Source organism: Anoplophora glabripennis, unplaced genomic scaffold, assembly GCF_000390285.2.
Source record: "Anoplophora glabripennis isolate ALB-LARVAE unplaced genomic scaffold, Agla_2.0 scaffold1327, whole genome shotgun sequence".
NCBI classification, from domain to species: domain Eukaryota; kingdom Metazoa; phylum Arthropoda; class Insecta; order Coleoptera; family Cerambycidae; genus Anoplophora; species Anoplophora glabripennis.
In genome coordinates, this window is record NW_019417513.1 from 60,511 (window position 1) to 68,560 (window position 8,050).

Consider the following 8,050-nt stretch of genomic DNA (forward strand, 5'->3'; position numbering starts at 1 on the left):
TGCTCCGATTATGAAGATGTATACGCAGACGCACTCATCGTAGCGTCTGAAAATACGACAACAGATTTGAATACAATTTCTGGACTTATTTACTTTATAACAGTCGCTACAATTGTATTAATACTGAAGAGTATTGCAAAAATCATTCAAAAGTATTATGGTTAATGTAGCGAAAACAGCATAAACTCCACATTTTTGCCGCAGTCCTCCAGATTGACTGGTATCAACAACATACGGTTCAGTAGCGCAGCTCCTTCAAGAATTACAACCCTACCACAATTGTATAATATTCAAGTTGTTATCAGGAAAGAAAGGGACTAAAAACACACTTTTGTTCAATATATCATAGTCAAGTATAGCAATAGGTGCTTTTAAAGAGAGCGTAATGTCTGGTAGGAAGCCAATCGAAGTAATGCCAAATTCCGTTCCTGAGGACGAATGCTGGGGACCGCCTGAAAAGGTTTGTCGAATATGTCGAAAGCGAGAACGAAACGTTATTTTTCTACCTTGCGCCCATGTGGAAGTCTGCTGGATTTGTGGAATGCATATAAAATTTTGTACTTTATGTTATAAAGAACTTTCAGCAACAGTTCGAATATGATGTTAAATAACTATCCCATATACATCATGTATTCCACCTACTTTATGCCAATAAATAGATAAAAAAATTTTTTATCTCGTTTCTTTTTCATATACCTATCGAGTCAGGTTGGCCGAGTGGTTAAGGCGCCTTGTTTAAGCCTTGGTTCCCAAACGGAGCGTGGGTTCGAATCCCCACACCTGACATTTTTGAAAAAAATTTAATTGCCTCCTGTGAGATTTGAACTCACGACCTCCGGTTTCCAAGACCAGTGCTCTACCACTGAGCTAAAGAGGCTCATGCTATGTTTGAATTGAATTTGAATTTTGAATTTTTGTTGACACTACAATTATAAAGAAAATAATGTATCAGGTTAGTCTATACTAAAAAGCAAGTCTGAACCTGTAGAAAACAGGTCTGAACCAGTAGAGAACAAATCTTATATTGAGGTGACCTTGACCCTAGGTGACCTTGACCTCAGACGATCAGAGGTCGATGACCTTGACCCAGACGACCAGAGGTCGATGACCTTGCCCCTAGACGACCAGAGGTTGTGACCTTGACGTGACCTTGACCCCAGACGAACAGAGGTCGATGACCTTGACCCCAGACGGCCAGGGGTAATGACCTTAACGTGACCTTGTCCCCAGACGACCAGAGGTCGATGACTTTGACCCCCTGACGACCAGGGGCCGATGACCTTGACCCCATACGACCAGGGTTCATGACCTTGACCCCAGACGGCCAGAGGTCGATGACCTTGACCCCATACGACCAGGGGTCGATGACCTTGACCCCCGACGCCCAGGGGTCGATGGCCTTGACGTGGCCTTGGCGACCAGAGGTCGATGATCTTGACGTGACTGGTCTAGAATGATGCAATACCGGATAAGAATGACGCAATGCTGTTTGGAGGTCATTGGCTTCGAATGATGCAATGCCAGATAAGAATGACGCAATGTTGTTAAAGGAAATAATATATCAGGTTACAGTTTATGCTAAAAAACAGGTCTGAACTTGTAGAAACTTGATCTCGAATGCTGCAATACCAGATAAGAATGACGCAATGCTGTTTGGAGGTCATTGACCTACCCTTATCATGACTGAATTTTAAATTTACCACCAACTGGCCATGTGACGTTACTTCCATGCCACCATGATACTTCTTATATGACGATACTTCCATGCCGCCATGACACTTCTTATATGACGTCACTTCCATGCCGCCATGACACTTGCATGCCAACACCCACGCATCTCTTGCACAACACAATGCCCACAAGAAGCCGCTGAAGGAGCGATGGACACTGGCCATGTGACTTTGACCCCAGGTGACCTTGACACGACCTTGACCCCAGGTGACCCTGGGGTGACCTTGACCTCAGGTGACCTTGACCTCAGGTGACCTTGACCTCTGGTGACCTTGACCCCATATGACCTTGACACGTCACTTCCCGGTCCAGAACCGGCCTTTTATATCTACTTTTTCATCTCAAGATTTTTGTATTTTATGTAATACTGTACATATGTATATACCGTAATCTGTATGTTTTATTTGATTATTATTTTGAAACTAATAAGTTAAATTCACAACATTTAAAAAAAAATACAACATAAGATCATTTCCAATGATTCGAAATGTAACGTAATAAATCATGTTTTATACTACTGCTATTCCTACTACTATCAATAAATCTCACTTATTATTCATTAAAAATATATTTTATTCTTTATACCTACTATACAGGGTGTTTCATAATATATGCGCAGGACTTCAGGATGTGATAGCTCGTCCAAAAATTTGAAAAAAAGCTTGTATTAACTTACCCTGTAAAATGCACTATTTTCGAGATACAGGGTGTTGAAATTGTAAAAAAAATTTCGTTTTTTGCGAATATCTCCGGAACCGTTTATCGTACAGAAAACAGCTTTTGTAAGCATTTACTACTCATAATAAGCTATGTTCTGCGCGAGAAAAAAATTTTTTCAAAGTCATAATTGGTGAAGATTTTGAAGAGAAGGTGGGTGTTTTTCTCCCCAACTTCTACGCCACTGGAAAAAGTACGGTTTTGAGACGCCCATTTGAACCGCCAATGTTTTCTACACAAAAACTGTACTCTTGGTCATAAGCTCTTAAGTTGACCGTTTTCGAGAAAAATCTACTTTTATGTTGAAAAACATGGTCAATTTTTTTAAATAAAATTTTTATTTTACTAAATGTATTATAATTTTTTTTATCAAGTAGGCTTTAAATTTTAAAACAAAAGCTACCTCCTGTCAAAATAACAATTAGTTTGTACCTGCGAAAAGTCAATTTGTATTACAAAAGTAAAAATGAATTACACAAACGCTGAAATGTGCGAAATGCATTACCTTTACGGAATGGCGAACGGTAATTCGGCAGAAGCAAGGCGGTTGTATCAAGAAAGACATCGTGATCGCCAAGTACCACATCATAACTTGTTTCAACTCATTCACCAACGACTATGGGAAAATGTCATGTCTCAGTTTGGAGCCGAAGTTATGTTTACCGATGAAGCATCTTTCTCGAGAGATGGTATTTTCAATTTTCACAATAACCACATATGGGCTGAAGAAAATCCACATGAAATTGCAGAAGGCAATCATCAGCAACAATTTTCCGTGAATGTTTGGGCTGGCATCGTCGGTGATCATTTGATAGGCCCACATTTTTTACCGAACAGATTAAACGGTGCAGATTATCGACAATTTCTAGAAGAAGTACTGCCGGAACTGCTGGAAGATGTACCGCTTCAAGTAAGAGAAAACATGTACTTTATGCATGATAGAGCTCCGGCCCACTTTAGTTTGGTTGCTCGCCAATACTTGGACGACGAATACCAAGACCGTTGGATCGGTCGAGGAGGTCCCCACCCTTGGCCCCCGCGATCTCCCGAACTTAATTGTTTAGATTTTTTCTTTTGGGGCCATCTCAAAACCCTAGTCTACGCTACTCCCGTTGAAAATGTTGATCAATTAAGAGAACGTATTGTTGCATCTTGCGACATAATTCGGAACACTCCGGAAATTTTCTTGCGTGTTAGACAGTCAATGCGTCGAAGAATTGCTGCGTGCATTGAAGCTAACGGAGGACATCTCCAACATTTAATTTAACTGTGTACGATTTGTTTTTTTTTTTTAATTTTGCAACCATGAAGTTAACGTTTGGTTTTGTTACTTGTTCTAACGATTAAATAAATTTTGTTTAATTAGTAAAAAAATTTTATTTAAAAAATTGACCATGTTTTTCAACATAAAAGTAGATTTTTCTCGAAAACGGTGAACTTTAGAGCTTATGACCAAGAGTACAGTTTTTGTGTAGAAAACATTGGCGGTTCAAATGGGCGTCTCAAAACCGTACTTTTTCCAGTGGCGTAGAAGTTGGGGAGAAAAACACCCACTTCCCCTTCAAAATCTTCACCAATTACGACTTTGAAAAAATTTACTTTTTTCTCGCACAGACCATAGCTTATTATGAGTAGTAAATGCTTACAAAAGCTGTTTTCTGTACGATAAACGGTTCCGGAGATATTCGCAAAAAACGAAATTTTTTTTACAATTTCAACACCCTGTATCTCGAAAATTGTGCATTTTAGAGGGTAAGTTAATACAAGCTTTTTTTCAAATTTTTGGACGAGCTATCGCATCCTGAAGTCCTGCGCATATATTATGAAACACCCTGTATATTATAATAATTTCAATGAACGCTACGTGTAAAAAGCTAATTCAATGAAAATTCAATTAAGACGCGAATCAGTCCGATGCACAATCATGAATATTCACGTAATTACAATGTTATGCAAAAATTTTGAGTATATCATGTGCTCAAATGAAAAAAGTTCGTCAAATATCAGTACAGGGGTAAAAAATGTCGGTCCGTCGAGAGAAATATACAGGTAAATCCGCTGGTTGTAACGTGAGGGATCTTTTGCTCGTATTTTGCGGGAAAAAAATTTTTATCAATCTAAAATGGGTCCAAGCGATGGTTTATTGCGTATACAAAGCAAAAAATATTGTCAGTTGGCGGTTCATGGGCAAAAGAGTAGTCAGTTAATGCGAAAAACATATCATTCGATGGGCGCACGAGCGCGCTGCCGCAGGGGGTTTGATTGCCTCAGCTGACGATCTTATTACCAACGATTGGCTAGCTGACTATTTTTATGGCACTGTATGCACTATAAGTTGCACTATATTTCAATTTCAGTACATAAAATATAATTTTCAATTATTTTTTCATCTCACCTGTTCCGACGGTCAGCTGACGTACTAATTACCATCAATGAGCCAGCTGACTAGCTTTAATCGACTAAACTCAGCATCAAATGCCTTATATTTGAGTTTGGTCCATTTAACGATTACAAAATTTTTTGAATTTCTATACGCGTGGGAGGGTAGGGTGGTATCCACCATTACCGTTCTAGGAGTTTTATATCATTGCCTGACCTTAGTTGGGATAAAAACTCATGTAAACTCAAATTTTTTATCTAGAAAATAACTCAACGAATTCTGCAGCTGGCTCCCGGACTCGCGCCATTATTCTATGGCTAGAAATTGGCCTCAATGATTTGGGATCGAGGGGGATTATCCCTCTTTATCCTGCCTCATCTCGTGTAGGCCTGGACAGCCTTCGTAGGTGGGCCCCATCCGTCGTCTACCCCGACCGCAAATGCGGCCGGTGTAGGCGCTTTGTGGGACCTCCTTTTGTCCTGGCTGGGCCCCGCCGGCTAGGGCCCTTTCTTCTGGCGCTCTTCTTGCTTCGCCGGCTCGTCTGTGTAAACCCCGGGGGTNAACAGCTGGATTATTTAGAGAAAATACTACCGCAATTGGTTCCCTCCAGCTGGCAGCACTTACCCAATGTGGTAAACGTTGAAAAATGTGAAAATTACTGGGATAACCCCCCACCACGTTTCCAAGTAGATGTACTCCGTTGTTCATATCATATGAATCCAAATAAAACAGTCAGATGCAGCAGGCGGAACTGCGAAGATCTTTTCCTTTGGGTATACAACCTATTGCTGCAATGAAGAAAAAAACAGTTACTTTCTACGAATCTAAAAATAAAGTGCATCTAATGAAAACGTGGACTTTTGCATCTACTGCAGCTCGGCGTAGATACTGGGAATTTTTTGCTGCGGATAGAGATAGATTCAAGAGAAGAATTGAAACGACTTCTAAAATTCTCAAGCCATTATTAGATAAACATCTTGAAAAAATTCGCAAACTAAAATCCGAAATAACACACTACGACAACCAGTGTAAAATGGCTAAACAGTTTCAAAACATGAACATTCAAGACAAGTGGGATGATGTATTTACGAATCCTCATCGATTTTCCGCAGCGAAGAATGGACCTACATCTACAAGAATTGTACCAATTACGTTATAATATTATATTTATTATATTTTAATATGCTTAATACATGTTTACTTGTCCTTGTTTGTTTTATTTCCTCTATTCCTCTACCTTTCATGAATAAGAAAAACCAGTTATAAGACTTTACAAATCATTATGTACTTCATTCGTTTATAGTCCTGACCTTGATATGACCTTGACGTGGCCTTGTCCCCAAACGACCAGAGATCATGACCGTGACAAGTCCTTGAAGTGACCTTGACCACCAGACGACCAGAGGTCATGACCTTGACTTGACCTTGACCCCAAACGGTCAGAGTTCGATGACCTTGACGTGACCTTGGTCTAGAATGATGCAATACCGGATAAGAATGATGCAATGCTGTTTGGAGGTCATTGCCCTCGAATGATGCAATACCAGATAAGAATGACGCAATGCTGTTTGGAGGTCATTGCCCTCGAATGATGTAATACCAGATAAGAATGATGCAATGCTGTTAAAGGAAATAATATATCAGGTTAAAGTTTATGCTAGCGTGGCAGTATTACAGGAAATAATATATCAGGTTTATGCTAAAAAACAGGTCTGAACTTGTAGAAACTTGACCTCGAATGCTACAATACCAGATAAGAATGACGCAATGCTGTTTGGAGGTCATTGACCTGCCCTTATCGTGATTGAATTTTAAATTTACCACCATCTGGCCATGTGACGTCACTTCCATGCCGCCATGACACTTCTTGCATGCCAACACCCGGGCATCTCTTGCACAACGACAATGCCCACAAGAAGCCGCTGAAGGAGCGCGCCGAACTCGATAAACACTGACCATGTGACGACCTTGACCCCAGGTGACCTTGACCCTAGTAGACCTTGACCTCAGGTGACCTTGACATGACCTTGACCCCCCCCGGTGACCTTCACGTGACCTTGGGGTGACCTTGGCCCAGGTGACGTTGACATGACCTTGGGGTGACCTTGACCCCAGGTGACCTTGCCACGTCACTTCCTGGTCCAGAACCGGCCTCATATATCTACTATAATTTTTGTCAGTGGCGTCTCCTAAGGGAGCTACGCTCTCCTAAAGGGGTAACCTCGGAAACAGTTTTTAATGCGTAACATCCAAACGGCTCGACATTAAGTCACGAAATTTTGGTGAGATCAAACGGCTCGACATTAAGTCACGAAATTTTGGTGAGATATTAACCTTGACGTGCTTAATAGGTCTCATAAAATACATTTCAAAATTTGCTACAGGGGCGTGAGAAAATGCAGGACCCAGGGATAAATTTAATCATATTTTTTTTGTAGTCTTTTTCTAGTTCCTGACTCGAAAATATTGAAATTTGAAGTATTTAACATAAAAAAGGTCCTCTTGTTAAATTTCACTAGAATGTGCCGTTTTCCAGTAAAATCGATTTCAATCATTCCCAACGTGCTCCAAATTCAACTTTCATTACATAGCNGGACAAACCTAACCTAACGTAATCCATCTGGCAAAAAAACCGGACAAACCTATCGTAAAAGTCACACATCCGGCAAAAAAACCGGACGAACCTACCCTAACGTAATCCATCCGACAAAAAACCGGACAAACCTAACGTATAAGTCATACATCCGGCAAATCGATGTGAATACGTTCAAATACTTCGTCAGGCCATTTCCATGGATTTATTTCAGTTTTAGGGGGACTTATCTTATGTAATGAGCAATTTGCACAACTCTGCTAAATTCTCAATATCCTTATTTATTCCCGGCCCAAAAAATTAATTTCTAGCCATATTTTTCATTTTAATTAATGTAGACATAAAATTATACAATAAATTCGTCTCCATTCATGGAAATGCAGTAATTGCTAACATGTCTTCCTCAAAATTCTACAAATTTGCGAAGTCGTTTTTGTTAAATTATTGTTTTTATAGCATTGATAAATTTATGTCTTTTATTTATTAGGGCTATCAGTTGTATTTTAATCTGTTGTATTTCTGTCGGTATTTTAAATGTATATTAATGTACAAGTTTATTTGTGACTTCAAATGTACTGTTGTATATAAAGTGGTCAATAAACAAAACTTACTTACTTACTTACTTACTT

The 8,050-nt window shown here is 39.7% G+C and overlaps 1 non-coding gene across 1 annotated transcript; it reads right to left on the reverse strand.

Moving 5' to 3' along the window:
• Positions 1-805: 805 nt before the first annotated feature.
• Trnap-ugg lies at positions 806-877 on the reverse strand. Its single transcript has one exon. It is a non-coding gene; the product is annotated as a tRNA-Pro (tRNA).
• Positions 878-8,050: the final 7,173 nt, after the last annotated feature.